The sequence below is a fragment of the Microtus oregoni genome, unplaced genomic scaffold, assembly GCF_018167655.1.
Source record: "Microtus oregoni isolate MIOR12 unplaced genomic scaffold, Mior012 000109F_ref0000275, whole genome shotgun sequence".
NCBI lineage: Eukaryota > Metazoa > Chordata > Mammalia > Rodentia > Cricetidae > Microtus > Microtus oregoni.
In genome coordinates this window covers 1,506,555-1,518,705 of record NW_024544727.1, presented here as the reverse complement: position 1 = coordinate 1,518,705, position 12,151 = coordinate 1,506,555, and the positions used below count along the sequence as shown (strand labels likewise).

General features: G+C 46.5%; 1 pseudogene; it reads left to right on the top strand.

Moving 5' to 3' along the window:
* The first annotated feature begins 319 nt into the window (after positions 1 to 319).
* On the top strand, positions 320 to 2,635 carry LOC121443535 (annotated as a pseudogene).
* Positions 2,636 to 12,151: the final 9,516 nt, after the last annotated feature.

The window sequence follows — 12,151 nt, the reverse complement described above, 5'->3', positions numbered from 1 at the left end:
CCTTTATCTAGAATTAGTACTCCATATGACCATTAATATCTTGATAAAAAGTTTAAAATATGTATTAATCATACAGATTTTGAGATAATATTTGTACCTTAAGAAAAGCTGTTAAAAGGTCAGAACAAAACCAAAAAAGTTATGAGATTAGATGGCGATCCAATAGTCCCTTGATTTGGGGGTATACTGGAGGGTGTACCCACTGAGTTTCCCTGATCAGAATGTTGTATTGAAGTCACCAACAATGCAAACTTGCAGACTGTGTAGCCCCATATTCCTGAGCATTGCCGACCCAACAGGAATGCAGTCTATAACAGGAATGCAGTCTATAAGGAGACTCAGAACTCATTTAAGCAGGTATAGGCACTCACACCGCTCAGAAGGAACTTTTCATTGTTGTGGCTAGTCCATTGATAGATGACCTCATTCATGGCAATAATGGCCTTTTGTTTACGTATGGTATTACCGGAAGTGGACAAGCTCACAGAATGACAGGTTCTGTGGGGTACAGAGGCCTGCTTCCTCTTTGTTTGAACATGAGGGTTTAACAGCACAGGGCCCTTCCTGGCAAACCATTGTGTTTTTAAATCTAGTGCTAGGACAGCATAGAAATAACAGTGTGAAGTTGATGCTGTATTAGAAAAGTGGAGAAGAGAAGCCATGGCCATTTCAAAGATCCCCCCTAGCGGGCAACAAGCAGATCCAAGGTTTGCAGAGATTACAAATGCACCAGAATTCTGCAAAGCAGACGTTGATGAAGATGGTGTCTATGGTGTATTTGTCTTACATTGAAATCTATAATAATTCCATAGATGATCTACTGGGAGAGGTGTAGTTTTAATCCCATCCAGTCCAACCTCCTACAATCTAAAATACTGTGAGAAGATAAGAACCGCTATCTGTATGCTTCAGGTTGTATAGAAGTAGAAGTGGAATCGATGGGAGAGGATTTTGAAGTTTTGTGGAGCAGTCAGAAAGAGAGACATACTGTTAACACCCATTTGAATAGAGAATCCAGCCGTTCACACAGAGTGTTCGGTGTCAAACTCGTCCAAGCTCCCCTGGATGCTGATGGAGACGATGTCTTGCAGGAAAAAGTACAAATTACCGTCAGTTTTCTCTGGCAGATCTTGCTGGATGTGTAAGGAACAACTGGACTAAAGCAGAAAGGATCAAAGTGCTTGAAACTGGTCACATCAGTCAGTCACTAATGAGGCTAAGAGCAAGCTTGGAAGCCCTGGAAGAGAACCAGGTGTATGCAACTAACAAGATGGTTCCATGTGGACATTCAACACGAACTCATCTGCTCAAGAAATACTTCAGTGGGCAAGGAAGGTGCGGGTGATCATTCTTCCGTGCGTGTGAATCCAAAGTTTCAAGACTTTGAAGACAAGTCATGAGAATTGCTAAAGTAACCCAAGAAGCAGTGAGACCAGTAGACAAGGGGATATTGGGCTTGACACGAAGGACACCATACAGACACCTGCCTCGGGGCAGCCCAGTCGGAGATGAACCTTTGGTGCCTGTTGGGAGCAGTGAGACCCCAGATCCTGAATTTCTTGTAATCCCCTGATCTGAGTGCCTACAGCTGCTCTGAGCACGAGACCTTTAGGAGTTCCTGATGGCAGGAGAGTGGTTTCTGGTGGGTTTGGCTGGGGCGTGGCTATCTCTATATAATCTGCCCCTGACCACAATAAAGGGGGCATTCTTGGGGAATTCAAGGATGACCCATGTCGCTGTCTCTATGTGTGTGTGTGTTTGTGTATTTTAACCTCCAGCCCCCTTGCCCGAAGCTCACGAACTGGGTGCCAGTGTACAGAGCACAGACACCGGGGCGCGATGCGCCGTGCGCGGCAGGTGCCTTCATATGAACTCTTGGATAGCAATGATGAGGCCGTTCCAAAGCTCATCGAAACCTCGGAGGAACGACATCACCTGTCATTGAAGAGGTCAAACAGCTAAAGGCGACAGCGATTCAACCTAAACCTGAGAAGCCAGAGGGACCCTCCTGAGAGCAGGACCTGGAAAAACTCAGATCTGTCTCTCTTTCGTTTGCACCTCGTGATGTTTCTAAGTCCAGAGGCAGACAACCTGTTCGGTTCACAGATGCTGGAACTTTTCAACAATTTAATTTTCAAACTTTAAATTTAATTTTTTTTTTAAATTTAAAATTTTAAAACAAGAATCGCTACGGTATTTGAAGATCGTCCACAGAAGTACCTGCCCAACCAGATGGTATAGAGTCTGAACGATCCACTGTGGTGTGAACACTGCTCGCCCAAACCCGGCTCTGGGCCATGACCGTTGGCTTGGGCGACCTCAGGAGCAAGCAGGTGGGCTGGGGCCGCCCGTCCTGGCGAGGTGCCTGCAGGGTCAGGCATCTGTCAGCAGCTGGAAAACTCCCAGGGGAAATATGCATCGGTCCTCTCCACTCCCTCCTGTTCCCCAGTACTCCAAGGACTCAGCTTCCACCGCTGCCACTAATCCCCCTTAGGAAGGGTTGACTGCCTGCAGCCGGCATTGGGCTCCACGCAGTGAGAATGGGAATGGGGCTGAGAGCGCAGGGTCGCCCTACCGGGTCACTGCACGTGAGGTGAGGAGGATATGGGCCCAGCCCCGGGAAGCAGCGATGTGATGCTAAGCCGCATCCTGAAGTGGCAAGCCGGGCCCCTGAGGCCTCCTTGTGGGATCAGGGCTTTGCTGCAGTAAATCATGGAGCCTGGAGCACACGGAGAGGGAAGGGAGGAGACCAGACCCCTTTCCATACAGGCAGGGTCCGGGTGCACACCTCTCTGTCTTCCTGCCTGCTCACACTCAGTCCCACCGCGCCTGGTCGGATCATAGAGGCTTCGGGCGGTGCTGGGGGACGCCTTCCTAATAAAAGATAGTGGCCTATGTTGAAGTATGGTCTTCCCAACAGGACAGAGAATTACTCAGACACAGTTACAATACAACTTGAGGATATGGGGACAGAGGTTTTAAAACCTTTCAACAAACAAGTGACCGATGTCATCTTCAAAAATGGACATTAAAGTACCTGGGGCAAAGCCCAGAAGACAGGGACAAAACTGGTTTCCATCCACTGGGTTGAAAAATGCAGGATAGTTGGTGCACAAGTTGGTGAACCTGTGTTTGCTCCAGTGAATACTAATTAACATTTACTAAGCCTCATTAGAGAAAAAAAGGGTATAGTCGGAGGAAAGCTCTTCAATTTCACCCAAGTTCGCCTCTTAGACCCAAGAAAACCAAGGTCTGAAGAGTAACAATGAGGGTGCTGTCACCCCTTAGAACCAGCCTGGCTGGGTACCGGGTTGACTTACCACCCCCAGAGGGCCAAGCTAAGTACGGTTTCGGGAAACGCACTTGGAGCAAGTCTATGTAAGTTGCCTCTGTCTCCCGGAGTTTTATTCAGTCCTGGGCTGTCCTCAGGGAGGGTCTCTCTGGCTTCTCTGGTTTAGGTTAGATCACAATCGCCTTCAGCGGGGTTAAAGGTGTGCACCACCACTTGCCTGGCCTCTATGGCTAACTAGTGTGGCTAGCTCCGCACTCTGATCTTCAGGCAAACTTTTTGCTAGATCATAAACAAAATATCAGCACAGTCCCCATGAAGTCTCATGTAAAACGCATGCTCCAGTTTCTTTTAACAACAGTCTCATCAATAGATGTCTTTGACTTTTTGTGGTTTGTAGCATGAATAATAAAAACCCAGAGACAGATATTGGGGTTCCAGCTGAGGATCAGAAAAGCAAAGCAGCCAAGCCACTAGAGAGTTCTTACCACCACCAAGGCTCAAACAAACAAGGGGCGATCCTGTCCTCAACAGGACAGCAGACTGCAAGGCTCTCCACCAAACCTCTGTATCTGTCTCTGGGTTTTCATTATTCATGCCACTGTGGTTCTGTTTATCATAATCCTGTTTCCAGACGTGGTTCTGTCCCCTGAGGCTGCATGGATGACTTGGGAGGAGTGTGCTTCTCTCGACAGAGAAAAGGTGTGTTGTGTCTCTACACCCAGATTCCCCGCAGCTTGGTGGCCTCCCACCTGTGGGTCATCTTGTGGGTTTTACAGGCTGGCCGTCACCTCTGTTTTGGCTCAGGGCCTCAGGGAGCAGTGTGGATGTGAGGCAGGTGGTGGTCCTTGCTGAACATCAGGCTCCTTTTTCAAGCTTGTACGGCTGTTGGCAAACACCAGTTCCTGGGCCCTGAGTGTCTTTGTGTATGGCTATCAGCCAGGCTCTGTCCCAAGATCTCCGGTTTTAAAGTCCTTACCGTGTTGTCTCCCACGTCTTCAAAGTCACTAGAAAGGCCAGCCCTCTTGTTTAATTTCTCATATTCTAATATCTTCCACTGAAATACCTCTGCCCATCTTTAGGAGCTCATCTGATTAGACAAGGCCCCCCAAGAACAGCCCAAGAACACGCTCCCCATCGACTGATTTGGCATCCTAATGGCACCTGCGAAGCCATCTAGCTCCTCTCAGTCCTGTTGTGGGTATTTTGGGGTGTGCCCTAGCTCCTCTCAGTCCTGTTGTGCGTATTTTGGGGTGTGTCTGTTTTCTGCTATTCTGCAGGGCACCAAACTCGGATCCAGAAAAAAGGAGCCACATTCTTGGAATGCTGAAATTTAGAAACAGAGCCACAATTAGATTCAGTCTCTCAAAACAACAGAAGGCCTGACTGTGACCTTTAACCCACACCCAGTCTCTCCAGCAGCCACTTGACACAATTTGATCAGTAGGGTGAACATTGTTCAATTTCTTAACTGCGTGTTGTCCTACTGCGTGTTCCAATTTTTCTCCCACCTTCTATACTATTGATGCAGGGATGTGGTTGTGACTGGGAGCAGACAACAGAGAATGGAAACTAAGAGAACGGCCGGACAGAGCAGATTCCCAGTTCCTCGGGTATAGCACGAGTCCTAATTGATCTTAATAACAAAACCTTGGAGTCAGTATCAGCGGCTGAAAGCTGAAGGATCAGAGGAGCAGAGCGGCAGCCACTAGAGAGTTCTACCAATGCTCAGACCAAAGGGGCGAGCCTGTCCTCAGACTGGGATCACCTTTGTGTGTGCTCTGTTTCTCTTTTAGACTGAATCAATTTCATGTAGCCAAGGGTGGCCTTGAACTAACAGATCTGTCTGTCCCCTGAGTCCTGACATTAAAGGTGTGTGCCACCCCTGCCTGACCTCTAGTGGCTTAGCTCTGCACCCTGATCTTCAGGCAGGCTTTGTTAAACACAAACCAAATATCACTACATTCAGGTGACCTCAAGGGGCTACTTGACAGCTGAGGAGGACCTCTTCCTCATATGCTAGTCAGAGAGATTAAGAACTATCTTCAGAAATAAATCTCATTAATACTCTTGGTACCTGACTTTATACTTTCTGATGTTGAATTATCCTTGCATTCCTCTGTTAAGTAAAGTTTGGCCTTTTAAAAATGTTGGCCTGTTTCACATTGCTGAGTTTAATTTTTAACCGTTTTACTTATTATTTTAAAAATTAATTTCTGTAAGAAAGTGCAACTTGCACTTTTCCCTTTTCATAATATACATTTCTGAAACCAAACATTAAATCAACTTTAGTCATATTAAATAATTCAGAGGGCTGGGAAGTGGCCCAGTGGTTTACACTCTGTGCTCAAGGACCCAGCTTTGGTTCCCAGCTCCGACCTGATGGCTCACAAGCATCTATAACGCCAGTTTGATGGGATCTGACACCTTATTATAACTCCTCCAGATGCTGGACATGCATGTGGAACAGATACACATATGGAGGCAAAACACTCATACATGTAAAATAGATGCATCTTCAAAAATTAAAAAATAAAGCCGGGCGGTGGTGGCGCACGCCTTTAATCCCAGCACTCGGGAGGCAGAGGCAGGCGGATCTCTGAGAGTTCGAGACCAGCCTGGTCTACAAGAGCTAGTTCCAGGACAGGCTCCAAAGCTACAGAGAAACCCTGTCTCGAAAAAACCAAAAAAAAAAAAAAATTAAAAAATAAGGCCTAATGGTGGTGGCACACGCCTCGGAGGTAGAGGCAGGCAGATCTCTGAGTTTGAGGCCAGCCTGGTCGGCAGAGTGAGCTCCAAGACAGCCAGAGCTGCACAGAGAAACCCAGTCTCAATCCCTCCCCCCCAATAATAATAGTAGTTGGTAAGTGGCATTTCATTCTATTATCTAAGTTTGTTTAGACCTGGGGCTTTTATTTATTATTTTAGCGACTGTAAGAACACTGCTCTGAAGGATACTTTGTATTTATTATTTTAGTGATTATAAGAACATTACTCTGAAAGATACTTTTAATCTCCGTTGTTTATACTTTAGTTTTTTAAACAAAATTGCGGCCTTCGTTTGAATTTCTTCGGTTTCCCCTCTAATATGCTTTTCTGTGCCAGCATTTAGTAGTCATGTCCTCCTAGCCGGCTTCCACCTGCCAGGTCCTTCTGCTTTCCTCTAGGGCTGTGGATATGTCACTTCCAGCGCTTCCTCCTGATTCTCATGCTTAGGGAACAACTTAACAGAGGGTTTCTTTTGGCTCATGGTTTCAGAGCTTGGCTGATTGCACTTGGGCAGAACACCATAGCAACTGGAATGTGTGGGGAAAGTAGCCCAGAGTGAGGTGTGGACTGAGGGCCAGGTACCTCCTACAGCATGCACACACAGTCCAGCCCTGCTCCACCTCCTACAGTCCCCTGAACATCACCTGCTGAGGAGAGTGTAGAAGACCTTCTCTTGGGGAATATTAGTTGAAAGTGTGTTGCGTTTTTCCCTACTGCTTTCGTTAACAATTTAAAGATGTGTTCGATTTAAATAAAATTAACCTGTGAGCAGGAGGCTACATCAGCAAGGAGCTGACAGGAAGTGACAGGAACCACGGGAGCAAGGTTTTCTTTGGGGAGAGCAAGGGTTTTTAAGTGGGCGTAGAGAGAAGGACAGGGGCATTGGAAGATGCCAGCAAAGAGGGAATGTTAGTTACTAGCTATTTAGCCTCTCTGAGTGAGCAGAATTCCAGTTCCATCATTGACTTGTGGAGTTCTTTAGATTTAGAGAAGTTACCTTGGTAGCTTGGAAAAGGTTGGTGCCTGAAGGAACAAAATCCCTTCAGGCCACCACCCTTGCTTGAGGGGCAGCCAGGGTAGGTAATAAAACAAGATAATGGCAACCTTCCACCTCCCAACCAGGACTGTGGCCTCTGTGAACAGCACAGGCCAGGTATTTTAAGAATGTCCACAAGCCTGAGTTCATTTTGTTTTCTCAGAATTTTGTGGTTATAGATTCAGGTCAAGGATGTCTGAGAATATTATATCCTGGATGTGAGCTATCTCTGTCTTTGGGTGTGTTGACCTTGACTCTAGGTTAAGCTGATCTCTGCCAGATTTTCTTCTGTGAAGTTAATTGTTTTTCTACTTGTAATAAGAAAATATTTTGAGGGTATTCAAATATCCTGGTTTTTTTTAATTTAAAATTTGCCTACTAACTTCATTGGAGGATATTGCCTACAACAATTTTAATGTTTTTTTTTTATAAAATAAGATTTATTGTGTGTGTGTGTGTGTGTACATATTCACAAAGGCCAGAAGAGAGCATTAGATTCCCCTGGAGCTGGACTTATAGTTGTGTGTGTGTGTGTATGTATGTATGTATGTGTGTGCGTGCTTGCGTGCGTGCGTGCGTGCGTGCGTGTGTGTGTGTGTGTGTGTGTGTGTGTGTGGATTTACAGCAAGTTAGGTGTAACTTCCTCTGGAAGATCAACAAATGCTCTTAACTGCTGAGCCATCTCACCAGACCTTATTTTATTGTGTGTGTGTATGTGTGTGTGTGTGTGTGTGTGTGTGTGAGAGAGAGAGAGAGAGAGAGAGAGAGAGAGAGCTAGCCAGCCTGTATGTCTGTGTGGTCTGTGTGTTGGCATGTGGCTGGAAGCGGGTAGCAGGTCCCTTAGAGCTGGAGTTATAGGCTGTTGTGAGCTGCCTGATGTCCTGATGTGCTGGGAATGAAGCTCATCTCTCCAGCCCCAGTACTGCGGTTTTTAAAGGAGAATTTTGAATTACCATAGACTGTCATTTGCATACATGGATTGCCACGTGGCTTGGGTGTGTGAGGTGACGGGTGTTGCTTCTCTCGTGTTTATTCACCATTCATGGACTGGTTGGTATTTTCCTCCTGAGTTGTAGCCCAGCTGTCATTGTTGCATTTAGTTCTCAATAGACAGCTTTGGCCAGTGAGAGGGTCTTCTTGATTAGGTTCTGGGTCCTTTTGACACCGCTACTCCATTAAGAAACAAACTTGTTTCCCCTGCTCTAGCCTTAGAATCCACCACTTCTCCATGGACATTTTTCCTGATCAACTTTGTTTCCAGAAGCTGGAGATTAAACCACTGTGGTTAAAGCCTGCATGTGGATCCTCCTAATGGCCCACCTCACAAGTGGTGAGCTCCAGGGGCGGAGCCTGGTGGAGAGTCCTTAGCTCCAGGGGCGGAGCCTGGTGGAGAGTCCTTAGCTTCAGGAGTGGAGGCTGGTGGAAGGTCCTTAGCTTCAGGGGTGGAGCCTGGTGGAAGGTTCTTCGCTTCAGGGGCAGAGCCTGGTGGAGAGTCCTTAGCTTCAGGAGCGGAACCTGGTGGAGAGCCCTTCCCTCGGAGGGGTGTGAGAGGGGGCCAGGCAATTCCAGTGGGAGATACTAAGTGGTTATTCCAAAGTTCTGAGCCTGGCTCTACACAGCCATTCTGGCTTCTCACTTCAGGGTGTGTCTTCCCACTGTGTGCACCCTGTATTCCTCCATGAGGGTCTCCTGGCTTCTTCCACTCTCTCCTCTGTGAGCTAATTAACCTCTCTTCTTTAGGAAGTTAGTCTGCCCCAGGTGTTTCATTAATTGGGTTTGTATGTTGAGCAGGCCTTATGTTCTTAGGGTACACTCAGTGAGATAACAAGGAATAAGAATCATCTCTAATTTTTCATCAATGCCCATGAGAAATTCTGGCCCACAGTCTGGTGTGGGAGGTCCTTCTGTCTATGTGTTGCTTTCATTGGTTAATCAATGAGCAGAGCTGTAGGGGAAAACTAAACAATGCTGGGAGAAAGGAGGTGGAGTCAGAGAGACTCCATGGAGCCTCCAGAGTCAGACATGCTGAATCTTTGCTGGTAAGCCACTGCCACGTGGTGATATACAGATTAATAGAAATGGGTTAAATTAATATAAGAGTTAGCCAATAAGAAGCTAGAGCTAATGGACCAAGCAGTGTTTTAATTAATACAGTTTCTGTGTGGTTATTTCGGGGCTGAGCAGCTGGACTGTCTCCTGCAACAACAGACCCTCCCCTCACCCTCTGTGCTAGTCTGCTATAGCTATCAGAGTAATTTTGACTTTGCAAGTTCAATTCTGTTTTTATCTCTTTGCTTTCTGACAACTGTTCAGTGCTCAGGTATAGATCTCTTTGAGTTTACTCTACTCAAAGGTAAGCTTTTAGATTATGCAAACAAATTTTTAAGTTGATTTTGGAAGTTCTGATCTCAATTTGCCCGCTGCCAAGTTCATCAGCTCTATTGTTAGTCAGATCGCTGTTCACTTCCTCTAGCACATTTTCTTCCTTATTATATTTCAGCAGCAGAATCTCTGCTTGATTACTTATCAATTTATTGCTATTCTCTATTGGTAGGGCGTCCCCTCATTGCTTCCTTTAGACCTTTAAACACATTTTCAATAGGTGGCAAAGTTTTGCCTGGTAAATTTAGCATCTGACTCTCTTGGGGACAGATGCTATTGAAAGATTAGAAAATGTCTTCATTTGTTAGCTATTTTGACCTGTCTCCTCCAAAGTTTCATAAGTTTTTGGCTGAAATGTGGACACTTTGAGCAATACAGTGTGGAAGCTCTAGAAATTGTATTTTCCTCCCACACTCTGGAGATTTTGGTTTTTTCTTATCTGGTTTTGTTATTTGTTTATATGGTAGAGTTCCAGTGAGATCCGTTTTATTCCTTTTTATTTATTTAACAAACCAATCCCAAGTTTCCCCTCCCTCTTTTCCTCCCTATATTTCCCCCACCCTACCCCTCATCCACTCCTCAGAGAAGGTAAGGCCTCCTCTGGGAAGCCAACCAAGTCTGTCCATCATCTCCTTGAGGCAGGACCAAGGCCCTCCCCCAACCCCACCCTGTGCCTATGCTGAGCAAAGTGTCTCTCCATAGAGAATGGGTCTCTCAAGGTCAGTTCACGTACTACTGGCACACACTGCCCAAGCCCCACCATTGTCCCCTGCCTTCAGAGGGCCTCGTTTGGTCCTATGCTGGTTCCCTGGTTGTCAGTCTCGAGTCAGAGAGCTCCCACTAGCTCAGGTCAGCTGATTCTGTGGGTATCCCCATCGTGGTCTCTGTTGTGAGATCCACATTCTTTATCTTGTGTGGCCACTCCAGTACCTGCTCACTCTGCCTAGTTAGAGGCCATTTAATGTCTGGGCATGAATTTCTTTCTTAGACATTTCATTTACGGGTGTGAGGGCTGGAGTGCTGGGATTACAGATGTGCGTTGCCACATCTGGCAGCTTCCAGTGGGTTCTGGGAATCAGACTTACGTCCTCAGGGTTTGGGACAAGCACTTTTATTGTTGCACCATCTCACCAGCCCTGAGAGATTTCTTGAGGTGAGAAGTCTTCCAGATGTTAGTGAGTGTGACTTCAGTCTCCTAGCAGGCTGTAACTCTGACTTAGACTCTAGTTCTCGCTTCTGCAGAATCTCAAGGGCAGTCAGAATTAAGCAATTAAATTAATTTTGATCATTTTTTCCTGCATTCTTGATTTTCTACAGCTATAGGATTTTGAGTCTTTAGTCCACTATTCTAGAAGTTCTCTGCAGGAGAAAATTTAAAGCTATATTATTGTTTTGTTATTATTATTATTTATTATTATTATTTATCTATGGGGGTTTGCCTGCATGTATGTCTGTACCCCACATGTGTGCATTGCTTGTGGAGGCCAGTAGAGGGCACTAGATTCCCTAGAATTGGAATTACAGACAGCTGTGAGTGGCCATGTGGGTGCTGGGAATTGAACCCAGGTTAGAAGAGCTGACTGTGCTCTTAACTGTTGAGCTCTCTCCAGCCCCAGGAGACATTTTCAAAATTCCCATCTCTATGTCAGCTTTGCGCTATTGAAGTGTAATATGTGAGACAAGTAATGAAGAGATAGTTTCTTTAACTCTCAGTCATGGAGACTTGGCTTCTCTGACCCCTATAGTTTGGGCTTCTGATGATGCCTCTGGGTGGCAGGCAGAAGCACAGCCCCAGTGACCTAAGCACCTCCCACTAGGACCTTGCCTCCTAAAGGCTGACAGCACTTCCCATGCTGGCACTGCAGGGGCCAAGGATTTATTTATGGACAATGCATTACAGCCAGACTGTAGCATCATCTTAGTTAGGACCAGGTAGATAGTCACTCCTGTCACGCCTGCTCTGGGGGCATGTTTGCTGGTAGCCACCCTTTGCTGAGGTCATGGTAGGAACAGCTCTTTGTAGAAATCATAGGTCTGACTTTTGCCCCTTGAGGGCTGAGGACCTCCCTCTCCTAGGAACGCATTCTAAGCCCCAACATCTGGGAGCCAGCCCCAGGTAGCACAGCGTTACCTCACACAGTTACTACTTTGGATCATGTTACTCATTTTCAGCCCCTGGAAATTTCCATTACTCTTTTGCGAGCTCGGCCCTGCACCGAAAGATACACTTCATATTTTACCTGGCCTTTCTATGTTCGTTCTTCTCTAAATAGAAGTGTTCTCTGGCCATCCTGATTGACAAACTCTTAGGGAAGGCACTCTCCTGGTTTTAAAAGTCACGTGGACATCCACACTGCTATCAAAACACAATGTGCAGGCCTTAACCTGCGTGTGCCAAGAGTGCTGGGTGCAAGCAGGAGACCCTGACTCTTGTACACTACTTCAGCACCTTGATCCTCTCCAGAGGTTTTCACGATGTGAGTGCTGGGGCCTGTCTGCTGACAGGTCTAGAGAAACCTCCGTGGTCCCAGGGCCTCCAATGTTCTGTGTCTGAAGAGAGACTCTGGGGTCCCAGATAGTGAGTGGCAGAGGTGGCTTCTGTTGGGATGCAGAGGGTGGATGTTCAGAGGCCAGACCCAAAGCACAGCAGCGAGACTGCCCAGGACCAGCCAGAC